General features: G+C 38.1%; 1 protein-coding gene across 2 annotated transcripts in view; it reads right to left on the bottom strand.

Annotated features, from left to right (window-relative positions):
• Positions 1-14,684, bottom strand: part of MAP3K15 (mitogen-activated protein kinase kinase kinase 15) — a 91,062-nt gene that overhangs the window by 65,433 nt on the left and 10,945 nt on the right. The gene's annotated exons all lie outside the window — the stretch shown is intronic.

The raw sequence follows: 14,684 nt of genomic DNA, 5'->3' as shown, positions 1-14,684 counted from the left end.
GGTTTAAAGCTTTTTAGACATCTGTATCTATAAGTCTGTCTGTTTTCACCACTATGGGATTGGTGGATGAACTTAAATCCAAAGTATTCATAAGACTAGAGTCTTGCCATTGGAACCACAGGGGAGTCTGAGGTTCAAAACACATTCCAGAGACTCAGTGCAGATAAGCATTAAATCCTACATCTCTGAAGGTTAACAGACAGTGTCTGTACCTACGGGGAATGACAGAGAAGTGTGAGCTACAAGTAAACAAGAAAGCAGATTTGTGTGTAAGATCCAAACGTTGTCCCAAACACAGCAACCAGTTTACTTGGGCTTCATGGAGGTTGCGCATCACAAGAATCAATAGCCCATATAGTAAGTATGCAAGTTCTTGGAAAAGCCTGCAATGAATATACGCTCCTGTACTATTCCGTCAGGCTATAGCTAACACACCACACTGGGGTCAGCCAGTCCTTCTGGTTACTAACAGACTTCCTGTTAAAGAACAAGGAATGTTTTGAGTCCAAAGACAATGAGGTACCTTAAGATTTAAAACAAACAAACAAACAAACAAAGACAAACCCACCCCAAACCAAATGAAACAAACAAATAACACAAAAATACAAACACACTCCCATCTCCCCCAAAAAACCAAAACTCCAACATAAACTCATGGCAACATGAGAAAATCCACTTATTCCTGTGGAACCTCAAGTCCTGCACCATCTACTTATGATCTTTCCAGTTCCTGTTTAGCCAGTTGCTACAGTATGGACAAAATTCTTACTACGCTGCACACTGCAGGATCACAAAAACCAAGCAGGTTTGAAGCAGTAAATTCCTGCTCCACACACACATGAAAATCTAGTTTACCCCAATATTACAAAATCATTTTGGAAAACATAAATGATCTATAAAACAAAAGTTAAGATAAACTAACAAACAGACCTAGAATCAAATACCATCTAGGGGAAAAAAAAATTAAGTCTAAGAGCTTGGACTGTTTTTAGCAATTGTAAAAACTGGTTTTGTGGAAACAGAGTGGTGTGAAATCAAAATCACCACCCTGATAAAAGAATTCAGACAATGTGTTCATGTAGCACACAGATACTGCATTTTACAATACAATGTGAGCAATGATTTCTAACACTGTATAAGCTTGTTTCAATTAACTGAGTTCATTGCCACATGTAGTAGTCTACAACTGAAATTTGTCTTCTATTGACAGATAACAACGTAAGTAGCATCAGAAACACATTAAATGGACATCAGAACAGACGTAAACATCTAGCAGATGGAGATGAAGACGGTATCACAAACATATGCTTGCAAGTGAAAAAAGTCCCAGAAAGATAACTGAATGGATCCGATCTGATTGTAGGAATCAAGGGATGACACAGAAGCAAATGACAGCCGCCTGAAGCAGAGCAGTGACAAGAGGCTGCATTCCCAGGGAGCTTTCCAAGCACCCCTCCAGCAGGAACAGCAGCAGGCTTGGAGCAGGGAAGAAAGAGATCTTCCACTTACAAACCAGCTTTACTAATGTGCTAATGATGCATAGCTTGAGTCTAGTGGGCTCAGGAAATGAATACAAATTTGGGTGGAGAACAGATGACCAACAATAAATGCTGATTAAAGATACTAAGATGTATCCAGTGCACTGGATGCTGAGAGTACAGTGTTCAGTGTCACTGATCACTGGGTCTAAGCATGCTACTCAATACTACTATTTTCAGGGTTACATCTCTCTTCTTGGTGTGGGCAGTTTTGTGAATAGCTCAATGAACAATACTAACATGGGGCACCACAAATATTTTGTTTCAGTTGTCCTGTGGTTTTCTTATGATTTATGCTACAATCTTTCATCTACAGCTCTTTAAACACAGGCACAGGACCCTGTACTTCACCCACATATTTAGTATGGCTGATAAGAAAGAAGTAAGAATTCCCTTAAACTTCCTGAGAGACATAAATACTACAACACTAGTATCTGCTTCGCAAAGGTTGATTTATGAATAGAAACATATGTCAATCACACCATTCTCAACTCCCATCCTCTGTATCAGGAGAGCCTGTTCAGGCAAACATACATCTGGGCTTCCCCTTCCAAATGTAGGTTCAACCTCCTCCATTAGAGACAAGTGTGAAGAGAGAGCTAATGCCAACTTTGATCAAATCTTTTAATGAATTATGAATTTTATGAAAGATTTTGCATAGCTCTAAAAGACCAATGGATATGGTTTCCTACGTTCAGGAGGAAAGAGAGCAGGGGAGGGTACACAGCCCTTCTGTAAAGACAGAAGGCTTCCAAATGAAGTACAAAGATCTTTACAATTCATCCACCAGGGGGTGCGGAGGGGTGGGAATGCGCTTAATGTTGCACATGACCAATTTTGGATGATTCTGGAACAGAGTATTTAAGCTCATTGCTTTGCTTCTGCAGCAGCAACTCACATTCAAGAGAACATACTCATAAAAATGTGTCCTTCCTCATTTTCTCTTAAGCATAGGAGATCTTTCCAACTCTTTGTTCTCTGCGTAGTTGTGTAGCTTTCAGGATGAAAATAATTCTCTTTTGTCATGATCCTAAAAATTGATCTCACTTTATTATCTGATTACAGTTCATTTGTTTAAGCTTTTGTTTCCATTGTAAAACTATTACACTATGTGTATATTTTTTAGTGCATTAAGGTAATTCACCAGTATTACTAGTACAATCTTGATTAGGTCTCTGCATTGTCCCAGCAGATGGCACATAAATGAATCAGTCTGGGGAAGAGGAGACTGAGGGGAGACCTTATCGCTCTCTACAAGTACCTGAAAGGAGGCTGTAGAGAGGCGGGGGTCGGTCTCTTCTCCCAAGTTACAGATGATAGGACAAGGGGCAATGGCTTCAAGTTACGCCAGGGGAGGTTCAGGTTAGATATTAGGAAATATTTCTTTACTGAAAGGGTTGTCAGGCATTGGAATGGGTTGCCCAGGGAGGTGGTTGAGGCACCATCCCTGGAGGTATTCAAGAGAGGAGTTGACATGGTGCTCAGGGATATGGATTAGTGTTGGGTGGTGTTTTGTGTGTGGTTTTTTGTTTGGTTTTTTTTGTTGGGTTTGGTGGTTAGTGGGGTTTTTTTTGTGTGGGGTTTTTTTTTTTTTTGTTTTGTTTTGGTTTTTTTTGTTTGTTTGTTTGTTTAATCGGTTGGACTAGATGATCTTAAAAGGTCCCTTCCAACCTAGGTGATTCTGTGATTCTGTGATAAATAACTTCTTCTATTAAATTTTATGTATTTTAACACTAGTGTGTCTTCAGAGACCAGACAAGGAGAGATAAATACAACACTGAAATGAAGATTAGAAATCAGTAGCTGTGGTGAAACAGCAGACTATGAAACTAATTAATAATTCAGAAAGAAAAACATTATTACATAGGTTAAAACCAGAGGACTTTTTTCTCTACCTGGAATGCACCTGAAGAGATCATATCATTTAATGATCTAAGTAAATCACAAGTATTCATGTGAATGTTGTATAATTTATGGCATTGCTAGCAACAACAAAAGGAAAATTTTGGCACCAGGTTTTGGGATTTTTAAGTTAAAAGTAGTAAACAAGAGAAAATGAAGAAATAGCCTAAAATATACTGGAAGTTAAATGGAATCTAGGAGGCCTAACAGAAGAAAAAGTCTGAAAAAACATCTACTGCTTTCAGCTCCTAATTGAAGACTCACCTCCATCCAGCCTTATCTGTGCAGAGAGCAAGAACCTTAGTCCACTATTACGGATTCAGTATTTTTCAGCATTTGGAACCTGTCTATACACAGTAGATGTAAAAAAAACAAACACAACCCCTTAACATGACAACAGACACCTCACTGGACGAACATGCAGAACTCTGCCCCCTGTTATTCACTGGCATCCCTTTAGGTTACTATTGCTTCAGATTATTGGCTATTAGCATCAGTGTCCTTCCTTCATACTTAGTAAATAAACAAATGCATTATCCATGAAATCCACTGGAGGAAACTATCAAAGTTATTCCTCAGAAAAACAACAATGTTCCTACAGAAAAAAAAAAACCCACACCTCATAACTATCTTCAAGAATGCATAACTTAAGGATACACAGTAAATTTTTTTTTTTACGCATGACTGCATGGTCCTTTAAAGGAAAGAATAACAGTTTTTATAGGGAAGCAATTATGGTAAAATTTGAAGTGCATTTGAAAACTAGGAATACTTTGCAGCTTTCACTTAAGCTAAAACAAAAGGCACAATACTCTCAACTTTAATATACCCTGTACTCCCAGAAACTGGGAGAGGGGTATAAAGGCAATAATTGCCTGTATTGGCAATATTGCTCAAGGCAATAAAGCATAGTAGTAACTACCAACAGAACCGTTAAGGCAGTTTTTCAGCACAGCTTGTTATATCAGCAAACCCTCAGTGCCTTCTCAAACTCTCAAATCCTAAACACAAGCCAATTTTAGTTTAAAACCACTGTCAACATCCGTGATGCTGTTAAGACTCTCACAATGCATCAAGTTTTATTACAATCTCACTGCTCTAAAATCATGCAACTCTGTAAGAATCCGCTTACTTTTCTTTTAAAAAAATAAATTGTTTCAATCACAATCACATGGTAAAATAACAAAAATATAACCAGAAGTTGCCTTAGAAGATAAAAGTCTCAAACATAAACATGCAACTGTTTTTCTAAGTTTAGGAATTTCTGGTTGAGTATTTGAATTCAACCTCTTCAAGTTTGCAATATTATAGCGTGAACTTTGCTACTTCACTGGTTTGCTATAGGGACAGAATTGGTCACAAAAATAAAAACCAACTAGGCAGTAAGGATTTATCCTACAATATAGAATTGTATATATTATAATCACATTATAGATATAGACTTGTACATATTAGAATCACATATATATAATAATCACATTAAATAGCATTTTCAAAACCATTTCATGTATTTCAGACTAGGCTTAACCTCTTGTAGATTAAACCAAGTGCTGCACTTTTGTCTACATGCTAAAATTAAAATTAACTGTAATAGTTTAGAAATTGCTTACAAAGCACCTTTAAGAAGGAAGGTTGTTCTTATAAGCTGCAATCAACTTTTGCATAAGAATTCAGTTGCAGCTGGAGTCTGACCACAAGTTTCAGCCTACTTCCTACTTCAGAAAAGGAAACACAAGCGTGCACACTGGAGATCTGAAATGTTTTGATACAGCAAGGGCACTTCCTTTAGAAAGAGCGTTTAATTCACATGCCAAAGGAATTGAGAACTCAATGGACAGGAAATTTAAGAATTAAGAATTAAAATAGGTATGAACCCCCATATTAATTTGGGAAAAAAAAGCAGCTTGCTTTCTGTTCACATATAATAAGTGCAATAACACCAATCACAACTTAGAGAAAAAAAGACAACTTTAATATTGGCCAAATAATTTTTAATTCGCTTTTTTTAAACAGTTATTATTTTGGGAAACAACTGTCAAAATTAGATTCTGATTCTGGTGTACTATCCATCCACATCCATTCTGATTATAAAATGAAGCAAAATCTAAACTTAAATATACCTCACTTTTGACAGTTCTAATGGATTTGTTAACTGCTTTAGGAATTCTGAAAACCTTGTCATCAAATGGCAAAAATTCTGAAATGTGCTTGTCTATTGTTTGTCTCTTTACTCAGGAAAACAAAAGGACATAAAAGTAAAGTGGCAATTTTGGGCATGTGTTGTTTTATCAAAAACTGGGCACCATCTCTAATTTGTGTTCTCAGACTGACTTTGTGATTTGCTTTCTACTCAGTTGTGGCTTTAATCTTATTCATCTTCACCTTACAACAGGTTTTATGTTACAAAATGATCTGTTGGTGAAAAAGGTGCACAACATACCAAAATGTATCAATTCTGATCCTCCCACCTAGCAAAATGGAAGACAAGGAAAAAAAGCCTAACAACCGGGGTCCTTATAAAAGTCAACATTATCAGAACAGCAAACACAAGGGAGAAAGTCAGACCTTTCTTTTGCATTTCTTCCTTCCTTTGTGTCAAATCTCACTCTGGAAAGCAGTTTTACATCCTTCCCCATGAAGTCATTCTGCTCTGTGAATGGGAATACTATGAATGCTGAAGAAGTAATTTTAACTATGTATTAGCTGAGCAGAAGCATTCTTGGCTAAGGAAAGTTGGCTGTTAACAATAACTTTTTTGAAAGGACCAGGCAAATCCAGAGCCCTGCTGTTGCTAGAAAACTGCAAAACTTTAATTTTTAGGTAAGGTGTTCCACTATATGGCAGCATTACTAACTGCAACAATTAGGACGATTGCTTTGCTCCACTTACACACAAACACACTAACACACTAAAACTGGCAGTGTCCCACCTCCAGAGACAAATCTGGGAACTGCTGTGTTAAGCAAAGTGGCCTAACTGGCACTTCACAGGCATGATCCAGCTGACCCACTGCCTTTGTTTGGAAAGTAGGCACATCTGAATAGAGGAGGAGGAAGAGGAGTTGACATGCAAATCTGTTTCCAAACAGAGCATTTGGGTGAATGCTGGAGAGTCCTTTAAATGTGGCCCAGCAAGGCAACTCCTCCTCCTCATGCACCTGAGTTTGGAGCACTCAAACTCAAGCCTCTCAGCTCCCAAGGCAAAATGCTGAAATAAGCAAACTACCAGAACGGGTAGAATTTACCAAGCAAAGCTGTAGCCTGGATTACACTCTGAAAGTGGAGATAAGGAAGCTGGTAAAATTGTTTCTCATGTATAGATCACAAAAGTGCCCCACATGGCTTCCATTCAAACTACTGGGAGAACTCCCAAAGACCTGTAATGGCATAGGAACAAGCGCTTTTTGGATAGCCATCCTGCAGGTGGTGAAATGTCAAATCCAAAGAAGCAGCCAGCAGAATAATCCAGTGTAGAAGAAAGAAGCACAGGTAGCTGGATTGAGATCAGTAACAAATGCAACCAGCACAGCAACATGTATACAGAGTCTGAAAGCATTTTAATGTAGCTAAGGAACACAAAAACCTTATTTATTTTAAATATTTACTTTAGTCATAAACAGAGAGAAACTTCTTGTTTGTGAGATCACCTGCACCCTTTTGTCCTTTCAACTTCAAATACCAGCTTTTGGCAACAACATTTGAAAAGTTCAGTCTTAGGCTATCTCAGTAACAGATGACATTATAACATTCCCTGGCAATTCCCATCCAGCAAAACTGACCCTCAGGTTACAGTGAAAATCAGACAACCATCCAAAACAGCAGCATGGATTGAGCGGCCAATGCTTATCTCTAGCTTTCATAATTCTGTATGAGTACCCATTTCATACAACAAACTCCACAACAGGGTTACATTCAGACCCAAACACTACAGCCACTAATCATGTTAGCACTGTGGTGTTACTTTACAGTTGTACTCAGATACTGCATCTTTCATCTGTCCTCTGGTACACGGAACACACATTAAAAATAGAACTAGCACATATTTTTCATGCTCCAGTGGCATTTATTGCAACTCAGGATAAACTAGTATCTAAACTATTCATTTTTCTAAACGATGACAAAAGTATTTGTGCCATATTTATAATTGATACATATTCCTTAGTATCAAAATAACCATCGGTTCAGAAAATCAAATCACCCACGAAACTGCACTAGGGGTTGATCTGTAACCTAAGCTCTCATTTATTTTTATGTTTTGGGGTTTCTTTGTTAATTACATAGAACAGCTCAAGCTTTTTCTAAAGCAATTGTACATTAGGAATTTTTTGTTAAATGGAAGCAAGGGTTCTTCCATAAAACCTGGATATCAAAAGCAAGAGCTTTAGGAAACATTTTAGATGTTTCTTAAATACAATTAAATTAACAGTAAAACTATGTTTCAAGCAAGGCAAGGCACTACATTAAAATAAGAATACAGTTCTACTGATCCAGAAAAACAAAAATCGTGTCAAGAGCACGCCTGTGCTTGTTATTTCTTTAACTGATCTTTAAAGAGAGTTTCTCAGACTCTGCCAAAACAGAATACAACCAGCACCACAAGAACTGGTGTGGGAAGAAAAGTAATGCAGTTAATGTAATACATAGGGCATCCAAACTTAGAATGTATTTTTAATGCTTTTGCAAAAGTATGAAGGAGAAATATATTGTACGATTGGAATAGTGAAACACCTGAAAATAACCTGCCATTCAGAAAAGAGCAGAAAACCACTATTCTTTGTACAATTCACAGTTTAGGGTAGGAAGGAAACAACTAATCCTCAAAAAACTTTTCTTGCAATACTAAATGGCAGATGTTAGGAAATATATAATTCACTGTAAACAGTGTATGTCTAAGCTTAGAAGTTGCTTAATGTTTCCCATGGCAAAGTTTTTCTTTTGGTCCTTTTTAACTATGCCAGTCTTTGCTTCAAGTTGTTTTTACTTTATAAAAGATTTAATTAAAAACAACCCAGTAATTTCTGAGACTGTGTTGGAGAATTTTTCTGGCCAACATTAAACATCCTTTCATGCCAAATAAAGAAGTCTTAGCGCTTCCAAGCACCAAAACAGAAATTTGTCAAACAAGTCAGGCTGTCTGGAAGTACTGTTGTTAGCCTCATGAAATGCTGCCCCTTCCAAGGTTAAGATTTCAGCAGAGTTGGTCAGTCACAAGGGAGATGTTTGGTCTCAGATGAGCCAGTCCTCACTCCTTCGTTGTCAATACAGAGAGAGGAAAAACACTTTCAGAGCACCATTCAACTGATCTATCAGAAGTTTACTTTAGGATGAGATGAACTGCAGCCCAGAAGCACGTTTCTCTCCACTATGAAGGAAGTGGGTCCAAGCCAATTGCAGACACCCACACTGAAGGTGTTCAGTGCTATGAACTCCCTCCATAGAGCCTAGCAGCTCTGCTTTGAAGAATTTCATTAACCGTTAAGGCATTTCAGTCAAGAATGGTATCACCTCAGCAGACAGCTCTCTGCAGATGTTCCCACCAGCTGACCAATGAATTGGTGGCCCACAGAGAAGGACCACAGCTCTTTCTTATCAGTATAATACCCAGTTACTCTGCCTGCAAGAAAGAAAAGGAAGGACTGTCACAATTCAAACCCTCAGACCCAAAGGAATCTCTGAAACACCTAACTCTGGCTTGAGTTTTCCATAAATTGGGAGCTCATTTGTGAATCCCAGCTTATGACATTGGGCTTTTTTGCACTCAAGAAATACCATTATACAACTGTGTGGATGACAGTACATGCAAAAACACCTCTTAAAGAACAATCTTAGCCCAGAGTCTTTTCTGCTACTCCTATAATCTGGTTGTTTAGTTACAGTCAGTGCTTCAACGTAACTTCCTGGTCTATGGATTAAGTTTATACTCAAGTTAAATTCTCACTAAAATTACCTTCAAGCCAAATATAAACATTACATTTCCCTGTAAGCCAATGACATTCATACTACGGCTACTAACAGATTTTACGTTTTTTTATTTTTCATACCATAGCTTGTAAGGTCCTGGGAACAATGTAGTTTCAAGTCTGGGGGAGCTAACTCACAGGGGTGTGCGAGATCTTAAAAAGAGAATATACACACACTGTCACAGGAAAATCACCCAGTACACACTCCTTTGCACAGTCACCCTTCCTTGAGGAAGGACTGTACAAGTTTGCCCACTCTGAGACCACAATCAAAGCCGCTGATCTTTAGTTACCAACCGCAATCATATCAGATGGGTCTTGCCAAGGTCTGCACACAGCTAATAAATGATTTTGTGAAGTTGTGACATGCACAAGAGACCAACATTTAAAGCATTTCTTTGTAAAACTACAGCCTTCAAGCTTCTGGGTTAGAAATTGAAAGAGACCTCATCACTTGCATCTTAGCCATTTGAGCAGTTTCATGGCTCAGACAGATGAACACTTAGATGATGAACAGATGAACATAGATTAGACAGATGAACGCCTGTCTGCAACTCCTACCTCTTTCCCATGTCTCTGCTTCCCTCTCATCCTGTTCTATCCTCCCCATATCCCTCAACCTATATTTAACTTGATAAATTCTGCCTAACAGTGCTAGCACAGCAGTAGGTAGAAGCTGGGATAGACTAGGGAAGTGATCGTCCCCCTGTACTCGGCACTGGTGAGGCTGCACCTCAAATAGGGGCCTACAGGAGAGATGGGGAGGGACTCTTTATCAGAGAGTGTAGTGATAGGATGATACGTAACAGTTTTAAACTGAAAGAAGGAAGATTTAAATTAGATAGTAGGAAGAAATTATTTATTGTCCAGAAACGGGTTGCCCAGAGAAGTTGTGAATGCCCATTCCCTGGAAATGTCCAAGGCCAGGATGGATGGGGCTTTGAGCAACCTGCTCTAGTGGGAGGTGTCCCTGCCCATGGCAGAGTAGTTGGAACTTGATGATCTTTAAGGTCCCTTCCAACCCAAACCATTCTATGATAAGACTGTGTTCAGTTTTGGGCCCCTCACTACTGAGCCGCTAGAGCACGTCCAAAGAAGGGTAACAACACTGGTGAATGGTCTAGAGAACAAGTCTGGAGAAAAACAGGCTGAGGGGAGACCTTATTGCTTTCTACAGTTACCTGAAAGGAGATTGTAGCAAGGTGGGGGTTGGTCTCTTCTCCCAAGTAACAGGCAATAGGACAAAAGGAAATGGCTTCAGGTTGCACCAGGGGAGGTTTAGAATGGATATCAGGAAAAACTTCTTCACTGAAAGGGTTGTCAAACATTGGAACAGACTGCCCGAAGAAATGGTTGAGTCACAGTCCCTGGAGGTATTTAAAAGATGTGTAGGTGTGGCACTGAGGGACATGGTTTAGTGGTAGACTTGGCAGTGCTACATTTATAGTTGGACTCAATGAGGTCTTTTCCAACCTAAGTGATTCTATGATTCTAAGCTTTGTCAATACAGCTTATCAGTCCTGTGAGTGGTAGCAGCTACCAGCTTCCTGCTAACCTCCTGGAAAAGCACTTTAAAAACCTGTTAGACTTTACAACAATTGAAAGAAATACAGGTTAAAAACTTCATTTCATGAAAATGCACTTTTTACATGCCCTATATTAAAACATGCTTGCATTTGTCATTTGTGCTGAGATAGTACACACACAGATACCTCTTAAACAATAGTCATCCAACACTGTTGTATAATCATACTTCTTGAGTGCCAAACCAAAGTACTTAAATTTACAGTGGATGTTACTTAAACCGTGTAAGCATGCACCCAACAGAACTAAAAAAAAACCCACAAATTAAAGCAATTTGCTGTTGCAGGTTGACATCCATCATTTGACCATATATAATGCAAAAAGCAACATCTATTAATCACTGCAAGTTTCAGGGAAAAAAATCCTTCCTTTAAAAAGGCAAAATACAATATATATTTGTATACAATACAAATATATAGTATAAAATACTCAATACTCACTACCTAATTATTGTTAAAATGTGCTGAAGAATCTTAATATTCTGAGACAATTATTAAACATCACAATTCAAATATCATACTGTGAGAAATCAACTGGGACCTAACACATACCAAGAATTAAGCTTAGCTGGTATCAAAAATGCTATGGAAGAATAGCTATCATAATGCATGCTTTAAAATTTTCTCCGAAGGTTCACTGCATCAGCAACTAAAGTTCCAATTTTCTGTTACTTCAGCTTTCACCTTTATTCCCCCATCGCCCCACCCCGCAATCTCTTTTACCAAAGTAGAGGCTGGATAAAATGTGTATTTGATTCAGGACTCATCATCTACTTGTCAAAATGGGATGAAAGAGAACCCAGACTTCCTAAGAAGCAAAGAACCAACAGTAAGAGCTAACTGCTCAGTGTTGAGATCCAAAACAACCATAGCAGACAAGTGAGTGTGGGGTATGTGGTCAACGAAGCACAAGCGCCTCGGTGGCTGCAGAAGATGAGTAGGTGCACCGTGACAGAGGCTGACAGGATTGCAGGAAGAGAAAGGGCAGTATCATGGCTTAAGCAGCTGAATGCTTGTCTGTGTAACTGAATTCCATCCCTGTTTCTTTCCGCCCCATAGCTGCTGCATGATACTAGCCTAGTTACATAAACTGAGATTTAAGAGATGGACTTGGCGACCATACAGTTATTAATATTCTGATTTTCAGGGAGGGGAATAATCAAAATACCCCAATGGAACACAAAAAGTGGCTCTGAAAAACAGACCCCTCATTTTAAAGGTAGTTTGTAACAAACCCGTATGTAAGAAATGCCTTTAGAGAGAAGAAAAATCCTAATATTTTACTTAAGCTATTCCCTTCTATTATCCAGTTGTTCCTCGGCATGAGTTAGAACTCAAATAGTCGCTGATTTAACATCTGTAGTCTTCCAATTGCAAAGTAGCTAAGCATCTATAGACCAATCAATATACCTGAATCCTACCTCAAAAAAGACATGTATTTGTACTTCCCATGTGCTCATTCAATCTTTATACCCAAATGAATACTAACGAAGCAGCAGTCAAAACTTCTCAAAGAGTATTTAAATAATCTATGTTTGTTTCCCTTTTTGTTATTCAAATTAGGCAAATAAGGATTCTAGAAGTCAGTCACTTCTTGCTTTTTCCCAAATTCATTATCACTGATTGAAAAAGGCCTCCAAATCTATGTATCCAGGACACTACAAAAATTCTTATCCATCACAGACGATCTGTGAAAGATACCTGTTCAATAATTTTCCCAGTTTATATACTCTTAGTATATTAAACATTTTGACATACATGCTAGACAGCCATAAGGAGTAGATGTCTCACATCATACATACTTTTCACTATGCCAGGTCATTAAGCATAACATTATTTTCTAAAATGTCTCTGCAAGCCTAAGTGTCTACTAATTCTACAGAATCTGTCATTCCTCTGCCCTATTTAACAGCAGAGAAGAAAAGAAACAATGGAGTAAATTAATAACAGGCGCTTCACACTTGCCTGCCGCACTAGCAGTGTGCCAATTGTCACATGAGAATATTTCCACCTCAATGTTTACTAGAGCTGAGCTAGCCAGTTGAGAGAGTATTTGGAGAAAACACCCCAACCCTGAACCTAATTTGAACTTTGCCTGTAATTTGGGGGGAAAAATGAGAAAGGTGAACTTTATTTAACTTTTCCTACACCTCTGCACTTTCAACACTGGGTCATAAAAGGCAATGAAAGGGAGTGAAGTATCAAAAAAAAAAAAAAAAAAAAATCACTTACGGGATAATCCAGCCTAAGTGAAATTAAGAAGAGCATGAAATTCAACAAGAAAAGCTGTCCCTTCCTCCCTGACTGCAGAAAAATCAATTTCTAGGCCAAGGAGGTTTAGATAAGCTCCCAACTTTCAGATATTTATCCAAACTAAACCACTTGAGAGTCACCCATCATTTAGTGTTGAATACTTTGGCTAGGGTGCAGAAAAAAAATCTGCCAAATCTGCACATCTCCAACAGGTCACACACTGGCCAACAACATATATCAAAAACATTTGAAAAAATAGAATTACACAGAACCTCATCTTCTGTCCAAAGAAATGTAAGAGATAAGAAAAATAACCCAAATAAAAGGCACTATAATGGAAAGAAAAGATTTCAGTACACTAAAGTTCCTAAGTCTGGGTTAAGCTAAGGCCTTTATTCTTTTCTTTAAGAGTTAAAAAGATAGCATACAAAGATAAATGAGACTTTTCTACTCTGGATCTCCTATTTTTCCCTTTTTAAAAAAAACAAAACAAAACGAAAAAGAGGCATCTCTGTCATTAGCACTGGGAACCTGTACATACCAAACTGAGGTATCCCACCTCATAGCTAGATTACAAATTTCCTCTTTATGTTGATAGACTCCCAGACTGTCATTTAGGATCCACATAAAAGCACAATAAATTATGCACAGGGAAAATATTAATTGAGGAAAGGCAGTATTATTAAAGTGCAAATGAAAATAAAGTTTAGATAAAGCCACAGCATCCTCTGTGAGCCAAGAAACTTGCACTCGCATATGGATACAGAGTTCTTGATTTAATATTCTGGATGCTGGGCAGATGCGGACTCAATCTGCTATTTTTAACTTTCCTGTAAACAGCACAAGCTTTATGTGCCAGCCTAAAAGACTGCATGTGCTACTGAAAAAAGTCCTTTTGCACCACTGAACACTATAATTTCAAAAATGGGCAACATCCATTAAAAAATTAGAAAAATCTATTTCAAGGCACTAAGTAGTGATTAATAAAATCTGGAATTTCAGTAGAAGCTGACCTTTCCAAAGAAAGTCACAATCATTATCTACTTAATGTTTAACTATGCTGTAAATCCAGTATACATCATTACTTCCAGCATGTAGATAGGGAATACTGAGCATCGACACAGCTTATTTGTTATCACATCAGATCCATTCTAGACTTCCCTACTTTAACTATAACTAAAAGTAAGATACCCAAAGCTAATCATCATAGGATCTCTACAGAGTCAGAGGAATATTAGCTCTTCCAAATTGTGATTCATCAGACACAACGAATCACATGAAACTGTGATTTTAAAGCAAGCCTCTAACCATGGCCTCCAGCATTTATTAAATGTTATGTATGATGGTTCACCTCAAAACATACATAAAGTTGTCACAAGCCATGTTCATCCACATTCACCAGTTCTTATCTGTGGCCAGGCCAGCCACAAGGCTGCCTCTGCACCATTA

The sequence above is a fragment of the Numenius arquata genome, chromosome 1, assembly GCF_964106895.1.
Source record: "Numenius arquata chromosome 1, bNumArq3.hap1.1, whole genome shotgun sequence".
NCBI lineage: Eukaryota > Metazoa > Chordata > Aves > Charadriiformes > Scolopacidae > Numenius > Numenius arquata.
Note: the sequence above shows the minus strand (reverse complement) of the source record. Positions and strands in the feature narration are given on the sequence as shown.